Source organism: Aotus nancymaae, unplaced genomic scaffold (genome assembly GCF_030222135.1).
Source record: "Aotus nancymaae isolate 86718 unplaced genomic scaffold, 86718_ANA_hifiasm-v0.15.2.pri h1tg000089l, whole genome shotgun sequence".
Lineage (NCBI taxonomy): Eukaryota > Metazoa > Chordata > Mammalia > Primates > Aotidae > Aotus > Aotus nancymaae.
The window spans coordinates 10,525,687-10,553,669 of NW_026988504.1; the positions used below are offsets into that span (position 1 = coordinate 10,525,687).

At 46.4% G+C, this 27,983-nt stretch overlaps 1 long non-coding RNA gene across 1 annotated transcript in view; it reads left to right on the forward strand.

Moving 5' to 3' along the window:
- The window catches only part of LOC105718173 (uncharacterized), a 179,766-nt gene that overhangs the window by 127,239 nt on the left and 24,544 nt on the right, over positions 1-27,983 (forward strand). Inside the window, exon 2 of the long non-coding RNA XR_010339778.1 lies at positions 26,942-27,004. This is a non-coding gene — a long non-coding RNA (uncharacterized LOC105718173). The remainder of the gene's footprint in view (positions 1-26,941; positions 27,005-27,983) is intronic.

The window sequence follows — 27,983 nt, forward strand, 5'->3', positions numbered from 1 at the left end:
TGCCTGTAATCCCAGCACTTTGGGAGGCTGAGACAGATGGATCACCCGAGGTCAGGAGTTCGAGACCAGCCTGGCCAACACAGTGAAACCCCGTCTCTACTAAAAATATGAAAATTAGCTGGGTATGGTGGCAGGTGCCTGTAATCCCAGCTACTTGGGAGGTTGACAGGAGAGAGCACTTGAACCTAGGAAAAAAAAAAAAAGAAACATGATTTTAAAATGAAATGTAGCGCATCAGTATCACTTCTCATGGATTCAAAGTAATTATACAAATAATGAGCACCATGAAATCAAAATAATGTTTATAACTTCTAGGTAGCTGCTGTTGTCTGCAGAGCCTTTGAGTTTGAGGGAGGTTATCGCTGTCTCCATAATGAAGAGAAATTGGACCAGAAAGAGATGTTACAGACCTAGCAGCACCAAATGGAGCCTTTCTCCTGACATGGAATCCGTAGGATTAAAAGAGTATTGAGAGGTGGGGGGATCACTTGAGGTCAGGAGTTCGAGACCAGCCTGGATGACATGGTGAAACCCTGTTTCTATTAAAAATACTAAAGTTAGCTGGGTGTGGTGGTGGGCTCCTGTAATTCCAGCTACTCAGGAGACTGAGGGAGAAGAATCACTTGAACTGGGGAGGCGGAGGTTACAGTGAGCGAGGTCGTGCCACTGCCCTCTAGCCTGGGCAGCAGAATGAGACTCCATCTCAAAAAAAAAAAGAATGGAAGAGGGAGTTGCTTTCTCCTTCTGTGATTACACACTGTTTCGTGCTTTATGTCCACCCCTAAAACCAATCCATGCACCCCCGCGATGTTCCCCATCCCAAACTTTGGGAAGCACAAGTATGAGCTGCTAGTAAGAGTCAGCGCCTCCCTGCCCCTCTGGCTCTGCATGAGAGCTGATCATTAGACCTAGATGGGAATCTTTTTTCTCTTTTCTCACAGGTAGTTATAATAATAATAGCCCCCTTTAGGCGCAGGCTTTTTCATCTTCAAAGCGCTTTATAAACATGAGCTAATCTTCCTGCTCCCCAGTGAGGTCAGAAGTCCTGTCTTTTACTGGATGGTGCCACCAAGGCAAGAGAGATGAGTGAGTCACTGGCAGTCCCGGCTGGGAGTGAGGTGAGGTTAGGGTTGGGATTCAAGTTTACAGTTGCTGGACTCCTGGACATGTCCTTCACCAGGCCACACCTTTCTCTTGGCCGGCCCTGTCTTGGTATTTATGCCAAACCTCAAATTCAGGCGGGTCTGGAGAGAGCAAGGGTGACATTTCTTTTCCCCTCCGCTCCTTGGGCTGCTCTTACAGAAGGTCCTAATGCTTTCCTTTTCTTTTTTTAAAAAATTTCCCCTATGGCAGGTAGACCCCCCCAAACCAGGGAGTTACTTTAAGAAAATATTTTCCTTGTGGACCCTGGGTCCCAGGATGGCGGTGGGAGCAAAGCTGAAGCGGTGTTTCTTTTCACGGGCTCTGTTTGAAGATGTCTGTGGTTGGCAGAGCCAGAGCTGTAAGAACCAAGGGTGTCTGGCCGTGAGCCGTGACCACTTCGACCGGGACCACCAGGGTGCACTCAGCCTCTGGGTGCCTGTGGGCGCTGGGGCATTTCCTTTGTGCCCATCATACTTCTGAATTTGGCCAGGAGGGGAGCCAAGGGGAGGTGTCAGGGGAGAGCCCATGTGGTGGGCTTGGGAGACAGAGGCTGCAAGGGTGGCAGCAGCCATTTCATATAATTTTCCGGGGGCTAAAAAAATAATAAAGTAAAATCCTCAGGATTCAAGCGACATTTAAATCTGCTCCTGGAACACCATGTGTCTCTGGGTCTTGTGGCTTCAGGGGAGCTGAGCCCATTGGAAGTAGGTGGGGTCCTTCGGCACTGGCCTTTCATATGCTGTCTACTGCAGGATTGAGTAAATCAAGGCAGAAAGTGTCCGTAAAGCCGGAGCTTGGGAGATGGGCCTGAATGTGTGTTTCTGTTTATGTTGGTTTCACCAGAGGTTCCCAACCTTTTTGGCACCAGGGACCCATTTCATGGAAGACAGCTTTTTCATGGATCAGGGATGGGGTAGGGTGGGGTTGGGGAGATGGTTTGGGGATGATTCAGGCACATTACACTTATTGTGCACTTTATTACTATTACATTGCAATACATAGTGAGATAATTATACAACTCATCGTAATGTAGAATCAATGACAGCCCTGAGCTTGTTTTCCTGCACCTAGATGGTCCTATCTGGGGATGATGGGAGAGAGTGACAGATCATCAGGTGTTAGATTCTCATAAGGGGCACACAACCTCGATCCCTCAAATGTGTAGTTTACAATAGGGTTCTCGTGCCTTTGAGAAGTTCTTGCCGTCACTGATCTGACAGGAAGCAGTAATGCCAGTGTTGGGGAGTGGCTGGAAATACAGCTGAGGCTTCACTGCTCCCCAGCTGCTCACCTATTGTGCAGCCCAGTTCCTAGCAGGTCACAGACCGGTATCAGTCTGTGGCCCGGGGGGTTGGAGACTCCTGGGTTACGCCACCGGTGTGGGTTGAGCCAATTTTCTGTGGCACCGCTGTGTGCCTGGCATCAGCCATGGGGCATTCCGAGTTGCTCTAAATCTCGTCCATGGAGAAGTGGACGCTCAGCTCACAGTCGTGCGTTTTCCTAAAGCCTCTACTTTCTTGTCATAGCTTGGGCTACCATAATAAAATTACCATAGATGGGGCAGGTTAAGCATCCTTATGTCTCACAGTTTTGGAGGGCGGGAAGTCCAAGATCAGAGTGCCAACATGGTCAGATTCTTGGTGAAGGCCCCTTTCTTGGTTTATAGATGGCTTTCTTCTTGACTCACAAGGTCAGGGTTGGGGATGAGAGAGTGGGAGAGTGAGAAGAAGCTCTCTCTTGTCTCTTCTTATAGGGGTACTAATCCCGTCATGGGGGCTTTATGACCTGATTACCTCCCAAAGGCACTATCTCCAAACATCATCACATTGGGGTATTAAGGTTTCAATGTATGAATTTTGGGAGAGTCACAAACATTCAGCCTGTAGCACCTTTCTATGGGATCTTGCTCAATCATAGATACAATGGTGGGGTTATAAAGCACTGGGGATGACAGTCATAAAAATAATGAGTTCATGTCCTTTGCAAGGACATGGATGAAGCTGGAAGCCATCATTCTCAGCAAACTAACACAGGAACAGAAAACCAAACACTACATGTTCTCACTCATGGGATTTGAACAGTGAGAACACATGGACACAGGGAGGGGAACATCACACACTGAGGGGTGTTGGGCAAGGGGAGGGAGAGCATTAGAACAAATACTGAATGCATGCCGGGCTTAAGACCTAGATGACAGGTTGACAGGTGCTACAAACCACCATGGCACATGGATACTACCTATGTAACAAACCTGCACGTTCTGCACATGTATCCTAGAGCTTAAGGTAAAATTTAAAAAAAATAAAGCACTAGGGATGGATGGGAAAAAGAATGCATAACAATTAACCCCTCGGACAGACCCAGGAGCAGCAGCAGAATCTAGGCCATGTTCCTCCTGCCTTTATCGTGAACTTCATTGCTTCCTACATGCAGGATGCGCAGACGGACTGTGAGAGCTGGCGGGAGGGGCTCCAAGAGCCCCAGGGCCGGTGCAGCATTGGGAATCTGGGCTTCTGTTGTCTCCAATCTCCTGTTTGACCACAGGCAGCTCATTTGTCCCATAAAGGTCAAATCCGGTTGTTGGAACAGACTGCTGCGGACTCCCTGTCATCTCATCCTTTGTTCCCAAGGGATCCAGTTCCCCAGAAAACAGAAGTGTGGCCTCGTGGTGGCCTGGTATCCTCCTAATATTTCAGTCATTTCTTCAGGCTTCCTGGTTGCCATGGTTTCTAACTAATTGCAGGTAAATGATATGCAGATAGAATGGGGTGAGGACAAGGGATGGGGCTCAGATTGGAATAAAAATACCCCTCTCAGGGCACATTACCTGGCTGGTAGCCTCCTCCCTGCCCTTCTCCATGAAGCGCAGGCTCTTCCTGCCTCCCTCTGCCTCCCTCTCACTTCTGTGCTGACTTTTCCTTGTCCCTTTTAACCCCTTCCTCCCCAAATCACAAACAGAGATGAGGTCACTGAGGAGCACAGCCTCTCCAGTTTGTTTGTGCCTCATCCTCACCTTGACCCTTTTCAGGCAATTTCTGACATTGAATTTGTCCACATTCCCCAACCGCATGCATCCCAAGCAGTTGCTGCTTGGTTCTTGCCCAAGTCCTGGGTTGTGATTCTCTCCCCGGCTGAGCCCCAAGAACTGTGGGTGCAATTGAGAATCGACGTGAATCATGACTCCCTCTCTTCCCTCTGACTCTGTCTGTGATCCTGTATAAGGGCCTTTATTAGCTTTAAACTTATCTTGGACACTGCCCTTTAATATTTTCCTTCCTTATACAGCGAGGTTGGGATTTCTGGGAATCCTCTATCTTGTTTTAACAGCTCACCCATTCCTCCTCCTTGGAAATCCAAGTCCAGCTTTTATGACCCTGTGGTTTGGTTCCCTGCAAACCTCGTCAGATCTCGTTGCCTTTCCTTGGTCCTTCTTCGCTGTGGTTGCTCGGCTCCTGACGGTTTAGTACTGACCACCCACAGGCTCCTGCAGATCCCACCTCCTGCTCTCTACACAGGGATGAGCTTTGGCTCTCGGCCTCTGCTCTGAAGTCCACTCTGCTGCCGTGGTTTGACCACACCCCTCATAAAAATCACTCCCAGCCTTGCATCTGAGCCCTCGAGAGTTCGCCAAGTGTCAGCTCTGCGTGGCCCCCCGTCTGTCCACTTCAAGTCTGTGATCCCCGTACCCCTGTCCTCATTTCCAGGCTGGGCTTTGTTCTAGGCTCCTGCGTTTCTCGTTAGGGTAAAATAATGTGTCTGGACATCAACATTAAACTCTATGTTGTTCCTTTACCTTTTGGCTCTTAGCTGGTCATCATGATTTAAATGCCGAACGGTAACACTAGCTTTTATTTATTTATTTATTTATTTATTGAGACAGAGTCTCATTGTGTTGCCTAGGCTGGAGTTCAGTAGCATGATCTTGGCTCACTGCAATCTCCACCTCCCGGGCTCAAGCGATTTTCCTGTCTCAGCCTTCAGGTAGCTGGGATTATAGGTGTGCATCCATGGCTAATTTTTTTATTTTTAGTAGAGACGGGGTTTCACCACATTGGCCAGGCTGGTCTCAAGCTCTTGGCCTCAAGTGATCTGCACAACTCGGCCTCCCAAAGTGCTGGGATTACAGGCATGAGCCATAAGACTGGCTTTTTAAAAATAAGAGCTATACCTTGTTCCTCTCTGTACTTTCTGGGAGTATATTACATGCTGCCATCTTTAGATGTGTTCTAAGTGAACCAAACGCCTTGTTCTACCTGGACAGATCTCCATGGCAATGCCCTGGCCGGGAGGCTGAGACCTCGTCTCCAGAGCTTCTCACTCTTTTGAACACTGAAGACCCATTTAGTACTCCATTGTTTCACAGGCTCCTATAGACTGTTGATTTAATATTTTATCTAGTAGATATCTGGAAAATAGTGGTCTATAGGAGTTGGAAAACACAACACGTTTGTGTAAGGCATTACGTGTTCAATCTTCCAATAACGTTTTGTGTGTCTTAGGTTTTGTGGGACCCTAACGTCAGGGCTGTGGCCTCTCAGGAATTTATGGCTGACATTTGGTGACCACCCACCCAGACTTCTGCAGTGGTTCCCGATTGCCTGTCACTGCAGTCTAGCCTGCATACTTGTAGGTTATGCATAACTAGTAGATTAAATCTGTGTCACCTCCTGCTAAGAGGTTTTCTGCTTCCACACTGGATTCTATCTTTAAAGTAAGCTCCTTGATCTGGCACCTTGGTCCACCCCTAGCTCCCAATCTCTCCAGCCTTAAAATCAATTCCCTTTTGATATATAGAGTCCATTCTGTGCATTTCACCCACTCCCCCGGCAGTCAGGGAGGCTCTAGTTGCTGGATGCTGGTTCCCGTTGTTAGAGTTGAAAGCTCAACCCTTTCAACTCTTAAGAGCTCCCTGTCTCTCAGAACCACGTTCAACCTTTCTGACCTTTCCAATCAGTGGTACTCCCTCCTTCACCTCTGAGTGGCTTGTCCCACAGATTTGTACTTAATGTGTGCTCGTGTGCTGTCTTGCTTTTATACACACACGTTCATGTGCACACTCTTTGTTTAAAAAAATTTTTTTTTTAATTTGGAAATAATTTTAAGCATTATCAAAATATCACAAAGAACATTCATATCCCCTTTACCCGGATTTACCTATTCTTAATATTGTACCCCTTTGGGAGGCGAGGTGGGTGGATCACTAGGTTAGGAGTTCGAGGCCAACCTGACCAACATGGCGAAACCCTGACTCTACTGAAAATACAAAACTTAGCTGGGTGTAGTGGTGTGTGCCTGTAATCCCAGCTACTCAGGAGGCTGAGGCAGGAGAATAGCTTCAACCTGGGAGACGCAGGTTGCAGTGAGTTGAGATCGCACCATTGCACTCCAGCCTGGGTGACAGAGAGATACTCTGTCTCAAAAAATAAAAAATAAAAATAAAATAAAAAACAAAAAACAACATTGTACCCCATTGGCTTTTTCAATTTCTCTTTCTTTATTTCTTTCTGCAGTTTTGTCCTAAACTATTTGAGGGTAAGCTCATACAACATGGGCCTTTACTCCTGAACATATCAGTGTGTATTTCCTTAGAAGAGAGAGATTCTCTTATAGAACCGTAACTCTGTTATCACCTTTATAAATTTACATTAATACGATTCTTTTATCTGATCTCCTTCCGGGTTCCAGTTTTCTTAGTTGATCTAATGCTGTCCTTTATGACACAATTTCCCTTCAGTACAGAATCCAATCTAGACTGGATAAGGAAAATGTGGCACATACACACCATGGAATACTATGCAACCATAAAAAAGAATGAGTTCATGTCCTTTGCAGGGATATAGGTGAAGCTGGAAACCATCACCCTCAGCAAACTAACAGAGGAAGAGAAAACCATACACTGCACGTTCTCACCCATAAGTGGAAGTTGAACAATGAGAACACATGAACACAGGGAGGGGAACGTTACACACTGGGGCCTGTCAGGGATTGGGGAGCAAGGAGAGGGACAGCATTAGGACAAACACCTAATGCATGTGGGGCTTAAAATCTAGATGACGGGTTGATAGGTGCAGCAAACCACCATGGCACATGTATACCTATGTAACAAACCTGCACTTTCATCCCAGAACTTAAAGTAAAAACAAAAAATCCAATCTAGAGTCAGATATTGCTTTAAATTGTCATATCTCATTAGCCTCCTTAATCTGGAACATTTCTACAGCCTTTCTTTGATCTTGGTGACGTCGACATTTTTAAAGACTGTAGTTCCCCCTCCTCCATTTTTTTTTTAAATGGAAAATTCCCATTTGTATTTGAAGTTTGCTTTTGATTAGATTGAAGTTATGGATTCTTGGCTACAATGCTGCGTAGATGATGTGCTATCTTTCTTAGCATGCTGCATTTGGAGGTATCCAATGTCCCTCTCTCTCTGATGGGTGATGTCAGTTTTGATTACCCAGGTAAGATGTTGTCGATTTTTCCACTGTACAATTAATGTGTTTTTCCTGCCTTGCAGCTAATAAGCAATCTGTGGAGAGACACTTTAAGGATATGCAAAGATTCTTATTCTCAAAGATTGCCTTTTAGATGTGGCATCCAGTGATGATTCTTGCTTGATCAGGTCTTCACCATAATGGTTGTAAATGATTTTCCAACTCCATTTCTCCCTCAATATTTACTGTTTGGCTCATAGCATTCCACAGTTAGCAAGAGACCTTCCTGTATCCCTATTTATTTGTCTGTATGTCTGTTCATTATTGGTATGGGCTCATGAATTTCTAATTAGTCAATGGTTCACATATCACTACTTTTCTTAATTATTTTTGTGCTCAAATTGTCCCAGATTTGGCCACTGGGAACCCATTCAAACTGGTTCCCATGCTGTTACAGAAGCACACCTTTGCTCTATTGTAAGCCCCTTGAAAGAGTATAAGCTTCTTGAGAACACATTAGTATTGTGACCCATATATATGATAGTAACTCAAAGGTGCATGTGTTGGGAGGTAAGATGTGTTTCTTGGATACTTTCTTGTGTTCCTTCTTGCTATTTTTAAGTAACATCTATAATGCAAAGATCTAAGCTACATCTACCCAGATTGTTTCATGGTTAGGAATTTTGGCATGTCAAAGCACCAGAAAGTTCTACTGATTTGCACTGGGAAATTCTAAGAGTATCAATCATTGATAGTAGATTTTCTCTTATCTGTGAGCCTCTTTTTACCAAGCTGTGTTGCATATTAATGTCTGTCTTTGATATTCACATGAGAATGATCAAACAAGGATCCTCAACTGGAGATGATTTTTCTTTTAACCAGGAATTCTAAACTCAGATGTCTATAAGGTTCAGGAAGCAGATCCAAATGAATGAATAAGGCTGATGCTTTAGCATGATGTGGATTGTCGTACACTGGAGAGCACATACCTTTCCTTAAAGAGGCAGCCACTTCTCAGCTTTAGTTATTTGTTTCTGTGTAGGAACACAGGTGCAGGGTTGCCAGATCTTCTCGTTTTTCAAGACCATCCAGAAATCCAGATTTTTATGTAACATCTTAAAATGTTCTGGTCTTTACCTCTCATCGCCTAATTCCAAAAATATTAAAGCACATTTCAGTTCTACAAGCCGAGCCAGCTTGCAGCAGGGCTTGCAGCCCCTAATTACATCAAAGTACAGAGTCAGAGAATTAAAAGTTGACCTTCCGTGAATCTTTCTGAGGACAGAATTTGATGATTCTGTGATTTCTTATCTAGAAGTGAAAGGGTTTAACATTCCCTTTAAAGTTCCATTCAAAACACAAAATAAGATATAAAATCCACACATGTAAAACCCAAACCATTTTATTTTCATGTTAAGTCCCAAGCATATAACTAAAGACAACTCCCACCCCCCCACCAAAGCCACAATTCCCAGTAATTTTCCAGGTTTTCATCTGCATGAAAATGGATTTGGATCCCTCTCCAGAGCACCATTCATAATCCATCCCTCTTGGCTGGGGTCGGGGGGCGGGGACGGGGGCGGGGTCACAATGTATCCTCCAGCAACTCTGGCTAGGACATAAGCCCACAGGAGGAAAGTGCTCAGTAAAAAACTGAAAAAAGTCCTATCATGAGATCCATTTCTGGGACCATTCCTACAGAAGCAGGATACAGAGAGATGTTCAGAAAAGAAAGCAAAGAGTCAAGTGTAAACTGATAGGTCTACTTCAAACGTGAACCAATAGGTTTTATTTGATTGTATGGGTCAAAAGACTTGTGAGGCTTGAGGGCCTTTGAAATCAGATGTCCAGCTTACCTATCCATAGCAAGAAAGACAGAAAATACCATGGGTATCTGAGAAGTGTACTGTGTTATAAGTTTGGGTGTGTGATTTTTCTTTAGAAGAAAAAAAGAGATGGAGCTCTAGGCATCATGTTTGACTGAAGTGGAATACCACGTTTTTTTGGAGTGCATTTGCTTTAGCAAAGTAATAAAACAAAAATTTCTAAAGTGAAGGTTTTCTTGGTAACAATTCAGAGGAAATATTTGTGAAGCCTTGACCAACTGCACATACTGAAGATGATTCCTGCACCCCCCCAGAAATGACTTCTTAGCAAGGGGGAAAATGACAGTGTGGGCATATGTGTTAACAAGGGGACAGTAGTCCTCACAATACATCTTTGTTCAGTCTCAGAAAAGAGATTAATAATGATTTGTCTCTAGACATTGGCTCAGTAGTTTACCTGATCCAGTTTTCATCTGTGTGATGAAAAATGGATCTTATAATTGCGACTTATAACACAGGACATTTCTCAGATGTGCATGGTATTTTCCGTCCTTCCTCTTGTTATGGATAGATAAGCTAGACTTCTGATTTGAAAGGCCCTCAAGCCCCACAAGTCTGCTGGCGTATACAATCAAATAAAACCTATTGGTTCACGTTTGAAGTAGACCTATCAGTTTACACTTGACCCTTTGCTTTCTTTTCTGAACATCTCTCTGTATCCTGCTTCTGTAGGAATGGTCCCAGAAATGGATCTCATGATAGGACTTTTTTCAGTTTTTTTCTGATCTGAGCACTTTCCTCCTATAGGCTTGTGTCTTAGCCAGAGCTGCTGGCGGATACAATGTGACACCCCTGGCCAAGAGGGATGGATTATGAATGGTGCTCTGGAGAGGGGTCCAAATCTCCACACTCCAATCCTTTGCCTAAATTTTCCAGTGGACCTCTACATCTCTTTCCTGCCTCAAACAGCATCCTTACCTTTAGGAAAACTATCTCCTGGTGTCTCATTGCAAAGGGCAAATGAGTCTCTCCAAGCTCTGGTTTTTGCAGACTCAGCCTCACAGGACACAAACCTGAAACACAGTTGCTCACACCCTATGTTTACTTTTATTTCCAGCCACATCTGGAGGCCAAAATTCATAAGTTTATTGCCAAGCCTTACAACAGTTTTACTGAGTTTGTACATTAGGGGAAGGTGGGAGAAATGCTCTCCTGACTTGTCGAGTGTAAAATGGATGGAGGAATCAATGGGCGAACCGTAAACCCCAACCATGTTTATTAACATCTGCGGCCCGCTTGCAGACGGGGAAGGCGTGAGCGGGCTGTGTTTGTCTTGGAGGTTTTAGCTCAGAGAGCTCCGTGGTGTACTCTCTCCATATATATACAGCCAGGCATCTTTTTAACCCACCAGAGACCAGGAGAGGGGAACAAGGGCTGTTCAGAAGTGGAGGAGCCCGGGTGTGATAGGGGAAGAGTGAGGATGGGCACTTGGCCGTGTTTGCCATCGGGGCAGTGCAGTGGGTGGGCCGATTCTGGTGACGTACTTGAGGCTTAAAAAATGATCATAAATCTGATGTCTGTCAAACAGGGCTGGCATTTTCTTTTCCTTTCACAACTAGGTTTTGTATGGCCAAAAAAAAAACCCACTTTTTTTTTTTTTTAAACAAGAAATTCTCTAAACTCTCATGAAGAGCGTCCCTCTAGCTAGTATCCATAGTTGGGGTGGAACCCCCCCACACACACAGGAGCACATTGCGTGTTTTGGTGGAGGCTGAAATCTCTCTCTGCTGGAGGAAGGTGTCGTCATTTGTTTTTGTTTTTGTTTTGTTTTGTTTTTCGAAGGTTTTTTTTTTTTTTTTTTGCATTTTTACAGAGACATTAGAGTGGGAACGGCCGCACTGAATGGGCCGAGACCTGAAGCTCTGTGTTCAACAACTTGGTTTTTACCAGGGAATTACCCAGTTTGCTTTGGGTCAGACGGGAGCACCCTGAGCAAGCCAAGAGCTCCTTTAGTTTGCTGTCCTTCTGCCCTGAACACAGCAGGAACCAAGGGGCAATTCTGTAAGGCCCCAGGATGGAGGGAGGATGTGCTGTTTGTGGCCGCCAGCCACGGACCCTCTGCCTAGGGAGCAATGTGCCGGGGATGTCCTTTTAGCAGACGGTTTGGCTCTCTGGTACCTCACGTCTGAGGTGAGCCCGCCAAAGAAAAGGGCGCTTTTTGTGGTCAGAGCCCGGGGCTTGGACGAAACCCTCGGACAGAGGGAATATGTGCCCGGGGGAGGCGTGGCCCACCAAGGAGGAGAAAAACCCCCCTGTCTGTGAGGAGCATGGCTGCCAGGCCTCTCCACTCAGGGAACAGTGGACGACTGTTGGAAAGCTTGGCCTGCCCTGACGTCCAGGTGTGCCTGGCCAGTCAGGTATGTCATCGCAGGGAAAGCACGAGGCTGCGCGTCCGCCGGCCCCCTCACCCCCCATCTCTGCCCACCCTTGCCAGAACGTTCCAGATATTCTTGGGACTTGACCCTCTGCTCTGATGCAGGCTGGGTGGGGTCAGGGCTTCCTTCCCCCACCGCCCTCACCGCACCAGCCTCACGTTGCATTTTCCACCGCGGGCAGTGTCCCAGCCAAGCTGTGAGCTCTCGGATCTGAGGCGCTCACTGCTTTTCAGGGCTTTTTTCCTGGCCCCTGGCCACCCTTAACTGCTGGGTTATTTGGGCAGGATTGTTCGAGGGTGTGAAATCAGTGGGGCCAGGGAGGGAGGTTGGGGTTCAACCCAGTGGGGTGAGATCTCCCTGTGGGCTTTGGGTTGGGGGCACGGACGCATCCCCAGCAGGGCCTCCTGGAAGAAACCCAGCTGCTGAAATGCCAGTACTTTTCCACGGGTGGGTGGGGCGGGGAGGAGGTGGACTTTGAACCCCAGTGACCTGGCAGCCCAGAATTTTCCAGGCTTGCTTTGGGGAGGTTATCCCTACGAGGGACTAGGAATCAGGAAGGCTTCATTTTATTTTGTAAAACTGTAACCAAGCTTCACACTTAGGATGATAAAATGCCGGGTGGACGTACTGGAGGTCCTCATCAATGCCTTCCCAGAACCCTCGAGACCGCAGGGGTAAAGGTGCCTTAGCAAGATGAGTTACGCGGTAAAGGCAACATCTCATGATTTTTCCCATTGCTTCAAAATGTACTGTTGCGCTACTGAGCTCGGTGGAAGGTGCTAGAACAAGGTCTGCAGGGTTCTCTCTGTTTCTCACCTTACCTCAAGGTCATGCCTGCAGTTTGTAAAAAGGAGTGTTCCCTAGCCTGTACCCTCATGGGTCTTGTGTTCTCCCAAGTCTAATTATTTTTTTTAAAACATTTTCAGAATTTCCACTCTCTACAGTGTGGCTTTGGAGCTGGGGTCCACCCCAGTTCTGCCTGGGATGCAGCCAGCAGGCAGCTCCCTGGGTTTCATTCCTGCAGCTGACTGTATCTGTGTCAGGCATCTGTTTCATGTCATTTACTTGGAGGGGCCTTCGCAGTTGCTGTGATGCTGTTCCCACCCCCATCATTCTGCTTTGCAGAAACTTCCTGATTTATAACTGAATGTTTGTGTTTACTTGTTTTGACCTGCGTCCCTCTGGAATACACACTGCACAGGCAGAGGCGAAGCCCTAGCTCCCAGCACAGCATCAGCCACACCATCGATGCAGCATTGGGATTTGAGTTAATCCCTCCAGCATGGGAGATGTGTGGCAAATTCAACCTCGACTGCTGTTGGGTATTTCTGCATTTTAGATTCCTACGTCTCTGTGACTCTGGTTTATACTTGCCTGCTTCTAGGGAAAGGGGGATAAAAGAGGATTGTCATTTTACATTGAAACCTGATTATTTACTTCTCAAACTTAAAGCATGCTCAGAGCTGTGGGATTATGGAGTATTTGTTTATTTTTTATTTTTAAATAAAATTTTATTTTTAAATTTAAAAATATATATTTTTTTATTTTTACAAAAGATAGAGGCGCAGTGGCTCACGCCTGTAATCCCAACACTTTGGGAGGCTGAGGTAGGCGTATCATGAGGTTAGGAGATTGAGACAATCCTGACTAACATGGTGAAACCCATCTCTACTAAAAATACAAAAATTAGCTGTGTGTGGTGGCATGCGCCTGTAATCCCAGCTCCTCAGGAGACTGAGTCAGGAGAATCGCTTCAGCCTGGGAGGCAGAGATTGCAGGGAGGTGGAGATTGCAGTGAGCTGAGATCGTGCCACTATACTCTGCCTGGCAACAGAGTGAGACTTTGTCTATAAAAAAAAAATAAAAAGCTAGAGACAGGGTCTTTCTATGTTGACCAGGCTGGTCTCGAACTCCTGGCCTCAAGCAATCCCCCCGGCTCTGCCTCCCAAAGTGCTGAGATTACAGGCGTGAGCCACCGTGGCTGACATTATTTATTTTTAATTTTTCATTGGTGTATTTATTTTAGATAGAGAAAAATGCAAGAAGGATCGTGCATTCTCACTATTGGTTGTTACTGTTATTGCAGAGATGAATAATTATGGCAATATTTTTCTTAACCAATAAATTGCAGTCTTCTGCTTCTTGGAAGTGTCTAAAAGTAGTGGGTTCTGGTTTCGTGTTAGTATAAGTCCCCAGTTCCTTCTGCCATTGCCTGGGCGAGAGGTGGCCCTGATACCTCAAAGGCTGCTCATTGTGTGGCCATGTCAAGTGGACGCTTTCTGCAGACAGGCTCAGAGGGCTCACATGTTTTGTCACCCATCACAGTATCCCTTTAAACTGAGAGCTTGGTTTTGGTCATGTATTCTCAAATCCCTGGAAGTTTGGGAACTTTGGAACCTTCTCTGAGTATCTTCTGATAGCCAAAGTCTTCTGGTTGAAGGGCCTAGTTGGTGTGAATGTCTCCACAAGAGGCCCAGGATGTTGTTTGGGAGGACAGTATGAATCTTGCAGGCCCTGGGGTCTAGACAATAATGCGTGGACTGGGAGTTTTAGGCTTGGCTTTGATTCCACCCTAAGGCTTCCCTTTACCCCAAAGTTGGGCAACCATATTTCACTGATCCTAGATAACTATGCAAGTATACAGTGTATAAAGATGTAAATATGGAGAATGTGTGTCCGAGGCTCCTAAGCCATTTAGTTGTCAAAGTTACAGGCTTCGGTTCTCTCAATAATTTCTTGACCACATGATATGAAGTTTTGCCTGTTATTCACTGGAAACAACCTGGCAGAATTGGACTCCTCCACATCTTTCTACACACAAGATACTGAAATAATCTCTATCCCTATACTAAATGGAAGATGTTTGAGGAAGTGGGGTTTCTTTCTTTCTTTCTTCCTTTTCTTTTTTTTTTTTCTTGAGACAGAGTTTCACTCTTGTTGCCCAGGCTGGAGTGCAACAGTGCAATATCAGTTCACTGTAATCTCTGTCTCCCAGATTCAAGCGATTCCTCTGCCTCAGCCTCCTGAGTAGCTGGGATTACAGGTGCCCACCACCACATCCAACTAGTTTTTTTTTTTTTTTTGTATTTTTATTAGAGACAGGGTTTCACCATGTTGGCCAGGCTTGTCTTGAACTCCTGACCTCAGGTGATCCACCCTCCTTGGCCTCCCAAAGTGCTGGGATTACAGGCATGAGCCACCGCGCCTGGCCAGAGTGGGTTTTCTTAAGGTGAAACTCTGAAATGTTTTACTTTCATTTCACAACAGAAAAAGATGAGTTGGTTCTGGACCATGCCTTCAAGAGGCATCCATCTTAACAGAAACAAACAAACCCAGCTAGAAAGTTCCAGAAGCCATGAGAGTTGGAGGCAGAGGATGTGGGGCTCTGAACTGCTTGGCAGATAGAGTTGAATGTATAGTAAATGATACTGGAAACCGATAGTCCTATGCTTGTACTGATGCCTACATTAACTTGAAATTCTTCCTATTTTTTTTTCTGAAGCATTTAAGGCAATTGGCACTCCCAGTCTCCATATCCCCAGTTATGAACTTGACCCTCGACTTGCATGCATTGGTAAAACTTTGCTTGCACGTGTCTTGGTTTCATGCGTGATTCTACAGCCTGTATGTGTGTGCTGTGGAGTTGGGCTATGTTGAGTTTCTGCATCTGACTATAAGCCCTTGGAGGCAAGGCATGTGTTGATTCTTTGCACCTTTATATGCACGCCATAGTGTGCAAACTGATACTCCGCTAGAGGCTGTTTAACCACATGTTTGGGAGGAGGGTCAGACCTCTGTTGCTTTGCTCCCCACCTTCTTCTTCCCTGCCTTCCTCCCTGGTTAATCATGTCTGTTGGGCTAGCCCGTGTACAGGACTGCCAACAGGTCTCCTGTCGGAAGCCTGGAATGGGATGACGGAGGCTTCCATCGCTGTCCTCATCTCAGACTTCGGGTTTAAGTAACTTTCTGAAAACCACATTCCCACCATAGCACGGAAGCCAGTGGAAAGGCCCGAGGAGCAGGCCTAGGTTCCCTGGTTGCCTGGTTCCAAGAGGGGCCCATGGTCCTGTGTTCTGGGGTGGCCTTGGGATTACAAGAGCCCAGCTTAACAACCTTCCCATCAGGTTCCTGGTCACAGCACGAGGCTTCAAAATCAGCCAAGCCTGGCAAAGAAGGTGTTAGCTTATGGGGCTTTAGGATTTCAGTTTAGTATTTCAGAATATCTGCACATTCTTACCTGGTACTTCATTTCTTTTCTGTTAGGATTTTCTGGTAAACCCAAAGACACCCTCAACCATTGCCCATACATGGCTTCCACAAGGACAAGAATCATCCCTTTACCTCCTAGCTGGCCTTCCTTCTGAAATAGAAGATCTTCAACCTCTCCCCGTCCCTTGACCACACCCCCAACTGGATTCTCCTGTGTCTCCCGTCACCCCAGAGAGACAGGAAGGATGAAGAACGATGGTTGAAATCTTCCCGATGGAGACGATAAAGCAGTGTCGGTGTAGGCCTGAGGTCACACTATTCCTGGACTCCTGTGAGGTCCTCTCACTTGCCCCTTTGACTTTGAGCACTGTCAAGTTACCTCCCTATGGCCTCATTCAGATACCACCTCTGCCAAGTGTTCTCATTTCCTGTCCTTGGCGATTAACTGATCACCTGTTATCTGCCTGGCTGGTGGTGTGCATGCCTTAAAAAGCTGTAAAACCTTGGTGTCCAAGTTGGCACAGCTAGAGAATACCAGAGGTGCCATTCATACTCAGATACACCCAACAGCTTTCTTTCCAAGTTAACCCTTTGGCAAATGACCCTGTGGCCATTTCCCTCCTCACCAGCTCAGATGCCCCCGCCCCAATAACCCAGAAGGGTGGGAGCCACCTTCTCCCCCAGCCTCACTGTGCACATAGAGCATATTCTACATATTAATGTCTGTATTATATATAATATACACAGACATACATAATCCACATCACAAAATACAAGTGCTAGTTGGTATCATCTTTCCTAGTAGATTTCCACACTGGAAAGCCTGGGACCCGCCTTCTCTTGTTTGCATTTCTGGTGCGTGGTCTAATACCTGGCACGTAGTAGGTTTTCCATCAATACCGCAATGCCTTATGGTGAGCAGGTGATTTCAGAGTGAGGTTTTTGCTCACCAGTGTCATGTCTTTTGTTGTTGTAACATTGCTTGAGGGCTTCATGATGTTTTTTTTTCTTAAGAAAACTCCTTCTTCCCTAAGGGCTGTGTGGTCACTGCTGTCTGTTTCCATTAGACTGGTTGGCTGCAGTGTGCTTCTGGCAGTGATGCGCTGGGGGCTGAGTGAAATGCAAACCTCAGGCCACCCCCAGCTGCCCATCTGTCATTAGCCATTTGCTGCCAGACACAAGGGGTTGGGGGATACCTGGAGAGGGAGCCTGGAGTGCCCCGTGTGGCCTTTCCAGGAGAATGCGTTTGGCTTTCCATAAAAGACTTCTTGCCATGGGCAGGCGTGTGTGTCCAGTAGAAAGCTGAGGATGTTCAGTCCTTAGAATAAGCAGTGGCTTTCAAGCGGTGTGCTCTGGGACCACACTGGGCCTCGGAGAGGCGTCAGTGGCACCCTGGAGAAGCAGGGCACCAGAGCAATGGGTGAGGTCCAGCCTGATCCTGCTCACATCAGCCAGGGCACATCCAACTATGTTGTCAGTTGACTGTTGGGGTCCTGGATTAGAGTTTGGGAGGGACGAGGGAGGTTTTTAAACCCACACAAACATAGCATTTACTTTACTGCAGATACTGTTTGAAATGCTATATTGGTCCGTTTTCATGCTGCTGCTAAAGACATATCCAAGACTGGGAAGAAAAAGAGGTTTAATTGGACTTACGGTTCCACATGGCTGGGGAGGCCTCAGAATCATGGATGGAGGTGAAAGGCACTTCTGACATGGCGGTGGCAAGAGAAAATGAGGAGGAAGCAAAAGTGGAAACCCCTGATAAACCCATCAGATCTCGTGAGACCTATTCCCTATCAGGAGAATCGCTTGGGAAAGACTGGCTCCCATGATTCAATTACCTCTCCCTGGGTCCCTCCCACAACATGGGGATTCCGGGAGATATAATTCAAGTTGAGATTTGGGTGGGGACAGGGACACAGCCAAACCATATCAAGTGCATTACAAATTTTAGTCGATTTTACCCTCAGAATGGACTTATAGGTAGATACTATTATTCTATCCATTTTTGACAGATGAGTAGACTTAGGCACAGAGAAGTTAAGGCATTTGTCCAAAGATGATAAAACAGTGGAGATGGGATTCATACTCACAGAACTGGCCTGACTCTGGGTTCTGCTGCTTTGAAGAACTAGGTCTGGAAAACCACCAGAGGTTCAGTCCACTCTGCCCCCAATTCTTGAGTTTGCTGAACCGGCACCATCGCCCTTGTCTGGTAGGGAGAGTGAGCCTCTAAAATAAGGGTTGGGAGTCATGCAGTGTGGCCCTGGTCCCTGGGGCTGGATGCTAAAAGTCAAGAGAAGCAGGAAGCCCCTGCAGCCATTTCCCTCCTCCCCAGCCCAGACACTAACCCAGAGTGGTGGGAGCCACCTTCATCCCCAGCCTCGCAGCACAGCTATTAAGTGGGGATTTGCCAATCAATAAATCAAGGCACCTGAAAAATGAACTGGGGAACCGCACTGGCTTCCCCTCTTCTTGATTAAAACAAACAACATTGTGAAATGTCAACCTGTCAGTCGTTTGGAAAGTTTGCGGCATGGAAAGGCGATTACCCAAATGACTTTTTAAAAGTATGAGAATTTGCCTGGCTGAACGTTTTTTAATTAATGCCGTGAGTTAACATTAATAACTATTCATAGCTCAGTGAGCTGGGCTTGGGGTGGGTTTAGGAAACATTTGGTATCTCTGGCAGGGACAGATGTTGACCTGCCGGTCGGCAGCTTTACAAACCTAAGGACCTCAGGGTCCTGTTGAGCGTGAGGACCAGGGAGGACAGAGCTGTCTGCAGTCGGTGTGGGCTTTCATGATATTGTGAGCATTTCACGTTAGCATAAGTGTTGCTGCTGTGCAGGTGGTCTCTAGGGCTTATGGCCTCCCCAATGTTCTCCCCAACCCCTTCCGTCATTCTGGTGAACAAGCCTCTCGAGATTCTTTGAAAAAAAAAAAAGTTGCTTGGGGTCACACCATTTAAACTTACCTCCCTAATTTTCTGTGATCTCATTTTTCCTTAAAATATCATTGGAAAAGTGTTTTTGAGTTGAGCATTTTATTTTCCATTTAAACATGGTGAAACCGAGACATAGGGGCTAAGGCTTGGTGTGATGTTGGTGGACCTGGGCCTAGGACACCTTCTGTGGTTCCGCCTTCACAGGCTGGGAGCAGCATTTGACCACAGTGACATCATGATCTCTGCCAGGGGATGCTCCGGCTCTGTGGCCTCTGTTTTGCTGATGGGTATGGACACCGTATTCAGTGGGTATCCATCCCTAGGGGCAAAGATGTGGTTTTAAAGGAGAAAACCCCAATGGGCTTATAAACTTTTGATTGTTTTTTTTTTTTTTTTTTTTTAGCACAGTGGGTTGGGCTCCATCTTTAAGTTCACGTTAGTGACTCTGCTCTAGGAAGGTCTGGGAGAGAGCTGAAAGCTGGACAGTTGTTAGCAGCTCCAGGTAGAGGTGGTTTGGGAAAGACTGGAGGGATGGGTGAGGCACCAAGAGCAGAAAGTCCAGCCCTTCTAGTTTAGCAATCTCCTGAGAGCTCTGCTGTTGCTGAGGTCGTCTGCACAGGTTGCTGGGAGCAAAATGGGCTTAGGAAAGAGGTCCGGAACAGGGGTTTGGGACATCTTCAAGGAAGAGGGGAAGCAACAGGAATTGGGGGGGCTGAGGACTGAGCCTTGGGTTCCCCTTTGTGCTGGACCTAGGAGAAAGAAGGGGAGCCAAGAAAATAGGGGGGAGCTTTGGAGGTCTGGGCACCTGAATGAGGTCCCCTTGTCACCTGCATTCCCACCTTCCTGGGAGACCTGGAGAGCTGGCAGAAGGATTCTGAGGATCAAGTCTACTCTTTGTTTCCTGGGCTCATGTGGAGCCTCAGACCCCGTATTTCTGGCATGGCCTCTGCAGGCTGTGTCATGGAACTTGCCCTCTGCTCCCCGCTGGGCTTGTGTAACAGGCGTGGGGAAGTGCAAGGGGCTGTAGGTACTGAACCGAAAGGCAGGTGTGGTGAGAACCATCTGTCTATAATGGCATAGGTATTTGGGACATGCCACAAAGCAGATCTGTTCAACCCTGTGGCCCGTACGTAGCCTGTCAGCTGGGTTAGGGTTCTCAGTCAGGTTCACGTTCAAGCCAATATTGACTATGTCATTCAGTGGAAAGAGCTGCCCTCCTATCGGTGTAATTGACAGCAGCACTTACCATCTGGGTGTGTCTGGCTCTTGGTCTCACTTTGGGTCATGCCATTGGTCCCATAAGTACCCTTTTGAGGTCCTCTTTATCCTTGACTGCTAAGCCATTTCTGATTTAGCAAACAAGCCTGTAGCTTCTATTTTTACTGTTTTTTTTTTAAGTACATTTAATAGTTTTATTTCTAGTTCAAAACAATGAACGTCCATCTTATTTTTATTATCTTTTAAATACCATGGTATTTTTATCTTCACCAAACACTGCCTGTTTACTTTAGACATGAAAAAATAGGAAAACACAACACTCTTAAACTTACTACCCAGAGATAACTAACATTAACCTTTCGCTTCCTCCTTCCTAGTTTGTTTTTATAAAGCATGCAGTTCTTTAATTTTTTTACAGTAGTAGCAATAGCTAACATTCATGGTTTACTTACTATGGTCCAGGAAATATGCAAAGCAGTTGAATACACAGTTTAATTTAGAATTAATTATATATACAGAAATAAGCAATATAGAAAAAAGCATAGTCCTCAAAAAAAAAAATAACAGTTATGGTTGTAGAGGGTTTACAAGGGACAATAAGTAGTCACTCCAGCTATCTCCATTTTTCGGTTGAGAAAACGGACACCCCAAAGGTGTCTAGACTAAGTCGGGTGTGGTGTCTCACGCCTGTATTCCCAGCACTTTGGGAGGCCAAGGCGAGTCGATCCCTTGAGATCACGAGTTCGAGACCGGCTTGGCCAACATGGTGAAACCCCATCTCTACTAAAAATACTAAAAATTAGCTGGGCATGGTGGTGCATGCCTGTAATCCCAGCTACTTGGGTGGCTGAGGCAAGACAATCACTTGAACCTGGGAGACGGAGGTTACAGTTAGCTGAGGTTGTACCATTGCATTCCAGCCTGGGCAACAAGAGCGAAACTCTGTCTTGAAAAAAAAGAAAAATGTCTAGATTAAGCTTTTAGTCTCCAACTCTTAGCCTCTAGAACCCACACATGTGTGATACAATTTCAATCATTTAATAATATGATGAGATTTTTTTTTCCTCGTGTCTACAGCATTTTTACTGACTCCTTGGCATTCTCTTACTCTTCATCCCTGGCCACTATTCACACCTAGAATGGATGGATGTTCAGAATGAAGCTTGCATCACTGTCTTCACCATCCAGGAAGAGGGATATTTTTCTTTGCTGTCTCCCAGCTCCTTGCGAGACTCCTTGATGTAGTCTGCATGGAGTGAGTGTTCATCTCCTTCCAAAAAGTACACGCTTGTCTTGACCAGTTTGGAACTGGAGTTTGAGATTTGGTTAGAACTCTACAAAGATTGCACTCCAGCTGATGATAAGTTTGTACGTTCCAGTCTCTCTCTCCACCACCTCTCACTGGGTCACCTAGAATCCCCTGGGCGAGGCACAAGACAACATTTTCATTGCTTTAAGTCAGAGGCAGTTGTTTAGAACTGGTTTATTTTCCCATAAAGTGATTGTCCTTGAAAAAATATACATATGCATGCATATGGGCACACACACACACACACACCTCTACCCATGTATATATGTTTTTTAGGTGAGGTTGCCCACATATGATAAACCTTAACCCAAAGTGGAAGAGTTTAGTGCCCATGCCAGGGCAAAAGACTGTAACCTTCACTGGTAAGCCTAGAAAAGCACAGTTTCTCTTTCAGCCAGGAGGTCAGTCTCCTAGAGAGGCACTTTTTAAGAATTTTGTGGGTAGATCACGTGGGTATTAGACGCAGGGAAGCTTGCCTTATTCTTTCAGCGCATCACAGGCTTAGTTCTCTGACAGACTCACATTTTCTATAGGCTAAAAGTCTGAATGCCAACTCTCTCTATGGACCGGGGCCTTGTCTTTCAAGCTCTGGGTGTGTGGTCACTGCAGGGCTGACTTGGGAGTTTGGGTAGGGAATGATCTTCGCAGGGGAAACCCCAGAAAGATAGAAAAAGAGAGGAGAAAACTTGCCGGCCTGCCATCAGGTTTGTTTTTGTTAGATGAAAGATAATCCTTGCTTGGTGTCAACATGTCTTGGCGTTGTGGTAACAATTCTTTGGTGATCTAGCTGTTTAATGAGCATAGGAGATGAGAACCGACTCCTGTTAATCACCATCTCCTCTGGAAAGACTCCGTGGAAAGCGAGAACAAATGAAAGAAAGAAAGAAAGAAAAAGGTGTTTAGAGAAATGTGTATATGTGAGTGCTCTCCAAGTAAACATTTCAGAGCCGGGCCAGAATAATTAGGAGGTACATTGCCATCTGGAAATGTTCATTCTTTTGTTTACCTTGTATTGACTCTGTTCCAGCCAGTGAATCCCTTGATATGGGATGCCTGAACTTTTCTTCCTTATGAAAAAAAAAAGCACACATATCTCCTAGTTGGTGCTTTCTTTGATTTTAGCTGAGCTGAGTTAGGTAGTGCGTGGGAAAGATCACCGGGCAGCTCGCTTGTCTAAAAGCCAAGCCTGGATGCGGTGGGGAGGGGCGGGCGGGAGAGAAGCCTGTCTACCCTCCTTCAACAGGAAAATAAAGGAGATAAATAAACCCTAATCCTGACCTGGGGCAAATCCCAATAAAGATCCAGGTTAATTTTTCCTGCTGATCCAACCCTCGAATTCATTGTGAGAATTAGACATTCTGCGGCACTAATTTGCCAGATCAGATTGTATAATTATCCTTTATAGGCCTGGGTGTAATGTATGCTCCGTGTTTATGCTGCAGGGGGCTGAGTGTGTGTGTTTGGACTTCAGAGTTGCTGCTCCATCATGCCAGACTGCACTTCACACAGGCAGGGGTGGCAGCTGTTGGAGCGTCTGCCTGGCCAGAAACAGGCCCAGGGTACCAGGGCCTTGGATGAACTTGCCTGGAATGGGACAGAAAACTTTCAATAGAACCCAGAGTAAAAAGGATGAACCTATGGGAAGCAGGTGGAGGTGGGTCCCCTGGCTCTAGTGGGGGTCTCACAGAAAGAGCATTCAACGAGGGGTTTCAGTAAAGACTGAGAAATTTGGAAACTGGAAAAAAAAGGTGAATTCAGAACCAAATGATGATGTTCATAATCTTTGGCACTTTTGTGTTCTTAGACCTCTCCCTCCATAAAAACAAAACATTAAAAATTGTATTTTATGGTTGGGCATGGTGGCTCACGCCTGTAATACCTGCACTTTGGGAGGCCAAGGCAGGTGAATCACATGAGGTCAGGAGTTCGAGACCAGCCTCGTCAACGTGGTGAAACCCTGTCTCTACTAAAAATACAAAAATTAGCTAGACATGGTGGCGCACACTTATAATCCCAGCTGCTTGGGAGGCTGAGGCAGGAGAATCACTTGAACCTGGGAGGCAGAGGTTGCAGTGAGCCAAAATCATGCCACTGCACTCCAACCTGGGTGACAGAGCGAGAATCCATCTCAAAAAAAAAATGTATTTTACAACTATAGTGATAGAATCCAGATGATTAGAATCCAGGCTGGATTCATTGTTATCTAGGCATTCCTATTACCATCATTTTATTCATTCTGATTTTAAAAGGAATTTGAACATTTTCTTGGGCCCCCTAAAAGTATTAGGGGCCCAGTGGATGTGTTGACCTTGGGTAGGTTTCTAGAAATTGGACCCAGTGGTTTGGCTTCTTGACTACTTGGCCTGTTTCCTTGAAATCACTCTGCTTTGATTTTGGACCCATCAAGAATGTCCGCGTTCCCCCAACCTGCAACTCTTATTCTGGCCACAGAGGGCGCTCTAGCTCATAAAATGTGGACATCCATCCACATTTCCCATTCCGGGTATTCTTCCCTCTCCACCCTGGTCTGCTCCTGTAGCGTGTGGCCGCATTTTCCAGCATGGCCTACTGCCTTCCTGGTGCACTTTTTGGAGAAAGTGGTGAGTTTGTGGGACTGGACGTGTTCCAGCCTAATGTCTCCTTGTGGCCTCACCTGCTGGGCCTTTTGCTTCTGGGTTCCTCAGTCCAAGGTGTCCCGGAGGAGCGGGCTCTTCTCTCTTGGTTGGAGGTGTCTTGTTGCTGGTATTGAGCTGGGAACCACTAGGTGGTGTATGGCTCCAGGCATCCCGGGAATGTCAGGAAGGAGGGGTGGGGCCGGGGGTGCAGGAGGTAGGGAGGGACCCTTGGGGGCAAGCTGTGGGTAGCCAGTTGCAGTCTGTGGCCTCCCTCAGAGGTTTGGAGTCGGGCGTGGCGTGCTGCTGTTGGCCTCCTTCCGAGGGAGTGCCATCCCCTCCCTGTCCCACCGCCATCCGCGGTGAGGACAGTAAGGGCAGTGCTACGTGGTGGGGAGGTGTGTGTGAAGCCACGGAAGGGCTTCACAGGGCTGCTGCCAAGGCCAGTGGGACCTGGACAGAGTCAGGCTCCCTGGGCGGCCCTGTGTCTTGGTGGCCCTGGTCATCATGCCAGTGCAAAAAGCCAGTGGGCATGAGACCCCTACTCCCTTTAAGGACCAGAGCAGAAACAGACCATTTTGTTGGATGCAGTGACCCAGGTGCACTTCAGGTTACAAGTAGGACTGCTTAGAACAGGACTACAGGAAAGGGGAAAGGGGGCAGCTGTCTCTTGGGACATGAGTAATGTCTCTTACCCAGCTGGCACTCTAGAAGTCAACTGGGCACGTCTCTGGGGCCTCCTGGAAAAGTGGTGTTTTCCATTCCAGAGGAGAAAGCCGAGGCTGGAGAGAGGGATGCGGTCAGCTTGCCTGAGGTTCCTTAGGGGCATAGGAGGGGGAAGAGGGGATACCTAAGTTCTTGTAACTCAGAGTGTTCTGAGGACCCCCAGCACTGACTTCACCCAGGAGCACTTCAGAAAGGCAGAATCTCAGGCTGTCACCCCAGACCCACCGAATGTAAATTTCAGCAAGATCGCCAGATGATCCTCAGAGTCTGTTACTTATTAAACTTACCTGGGGAACTTAAAAAAAAAAAATCCTAGTGCCCAGGCCTTACCTTGTAAGAATCAGAACCTCTGGGGGTGGGGGTCAGGCTTCAGAATGATTTTCCAGCTGCCCAGGGGAGGGGGCAGGGATTTTCGTGAATAACCATGTCTGAGAACCTCAGCTGTAAGCCTCTGCCTCCCCTCTTTGGCCTAGTCCCCACTATAGGATTTCAAGAAGATCGCTCTCCACTGTCCCACAATCCCTTCTCCTCAATCTCTGCCGTTATTAAATGGGCAGAGGCTTCATGGGGACAGGTTGAAGAGTTAAGACTAAGTCAGCATAAAATGCAAATCTCCCATGGAGGGGTGACGCTGAAGCTATGTCCATGCAGCTGGGCTTTAGCTGGAATGAGCTTACTGGATGCTTTCCACCTAATAACAGACTGAAAATGGGTTGTGCATGGGGGTTGCTTTGTATAAAGTAGAAACAGGAACCCGTTCCAGATGCTGGGGTTGGCCTTGGTGGCTCTTGTGCAGTTTTGCTTGCTCCGTTTTGGTGAGTTTTCTAGCATTTTCGGGTTAGGTCCAGCATCGGCCAGTTAGGTCCCAAGTGTTGCATGATTCATTGGGGCTAAAACTGTCAGCCTCCTTTACCCTGCAGTCAAGAGCCTATGCATTTGAGGTTGGTCCTGGAATACGTTCATGGGCGTGGAAGTGGGAGCCAGGCCTAGCACACATGTGTTGCTGGTGTGGGGGGTGGGGGTGCTGGAGCCCAGGAGGACCCCCAGTCTGATCTGGTGGTAGGTGCTCGTTGATGGAATTGGCCTCAGGGTACCAGCCCAGTCCTGTCCTCAGTAACTCAAAAACCTCCAGAGTGATAATGTATAATGTGCACCCAGCAAAAGAAGAAACACCACCCAGAGACAATCCTTTCTCTTGTGTGTGAAGGTTACAAGTTTTCTGTTTCAAATCTGATGGTATTCTTTTTCCCTTTTTTCCTTCTCTGTTTTCATTTGCCAACCTGAGGGTCTAGGGTGATTTCTTTGAGCCTAATGATGGGGAAAGTTAGAATGGGGCTATTATCTTTAAACACCTTTTGAAATACTACTCTTCCTGGTGTCTGAATTAGATTGAACAGAGGTTGGGTTTAAGGATTAAATGTCTATTTTAGCAACAGCAGCAACAGCAACTATGCTGATATCTGTGTACATTTGCTCAGGAATGATATGGGTGGAATGAAAGAGAAACTCACAACAGGAATGTATAATTAATAATATTATAGCTGATATTTACTGAGTGCTTAATAAGGACCAGACATGGGGCTAGATGCTCATCATATGTCATCCCATTCGGTGAATTCAGACATATAATAAGATCAGAACATATGAAAATTCAGAAATAGGATCATAGGAGTAAAAGACCCAATAAAAACAGAACAAGTTGGCACTGTGGTGTAAGATTGTTTTGTAGTAAATATCCGTTGTAAACTTAAGTTTTTTCATAACTTGAAAAAAAATTACTCCCCCGTGTAAATATCTATTTACATCTTAGTTTATTCTAGGTCAAGTTTGTGATCATAATAAACTGCTTGTCTTTGAAAATATTCTTCAGTTTGCCGTATCCATAACTAGCATAGGAAATGAATTACTCCCCTTTTTCTGATGAATGTAGTTTTAGTCTGTATGGAAGAATAAACAGCTATTAAACTCCTGTGTGCTTCTTGGGGGCTGTCTGGCACTGAGGAACCACTTCGTCTACATTTAAGCTTCGAGATGAGTTACATTATCTTGTTTCCTGGTGTAATCCTTCCCTTATTTTTCTAGGTGGAATCAGAGATTTCTGGCTGACTTGGTGGGTGCTTTGAACCAGGAAAGGACCAGAAAGAGGTGAGTTGCACTTAGCAGTCACAGTACAGCTGCGTCCCTGTGGCTCTTTGCTTCAAGGTTTTGATTCTCCTTTGGTACAACGCTTTGCTCAGATATCCCTAATGCCCCCAGCTCAGAGCAGCAGTTGGCAGGCAGGGTCCTTTCAGTGAGCCATCGGAGAGGCCCAGAGACACAGGTCAGTACGTACAAACAGTCATCACAATTAATTTAGGCCAGGCTGTCTGCTCCTGGCTTTTACTTGGATCAACTTATTTTCACCTGTCCCCACTCTAGAGTGAGGTCCTGTTGTGGGAGGCTGAAGTATAGTCACTTGCCCAAGGTCACAGTTAACTAGTGAGGGAGCCAGGCCTGGACTGTTGCTGGGATCTATTGTTCTTCTGAGTGACAGGGAATTTTCTCAGCTCCCCAGGGCACCATGCAACTTCTCCTGCTACCTGCCCTGAACACACTGACTCCACTGTAGGGCACAGAGGTCTTGCAGTGTGCAGGGAGAACAGGAGGCAGGTAACTCAAAGCCTGAGGGTCCTGGAGATAGAGAAACAGGTGGATTGCACCTGCTGGCCTTCAGGAGCGCAGAGACTGTCCATGGGATTAAAGGGGATATCAGGGCTTTCTGGCATGCTGCCGACTGAAGTCTGCTCCCAATAAAACAGGATGTGGAACAAGGGGCTGCTCCCCTACTGCAAGGGCTGGGTTTGCCCAGGGCTGTCTAGACTCCACCATTCACAGCAAGTACAGCACTGACTGTAAGTCTCAGTCATAAGTACGAAGCTGGAAGCTCAGAGCATGGTCCTATTTGATTGGAAGCAGCAGATCGTCTCTACTGGTATGAAGCCTGGGAGAGGGAGTGCTGTACAATGCAAACACATTTTTGCAACTAGACAGATTATGTTGTAAATTTGTCACTATTGGTCTGGTATAGTGGTAGAGTGTGGACCCGCTTGCCCTGGGTTCAAATCCCATTTCCACTGCGTCTCTG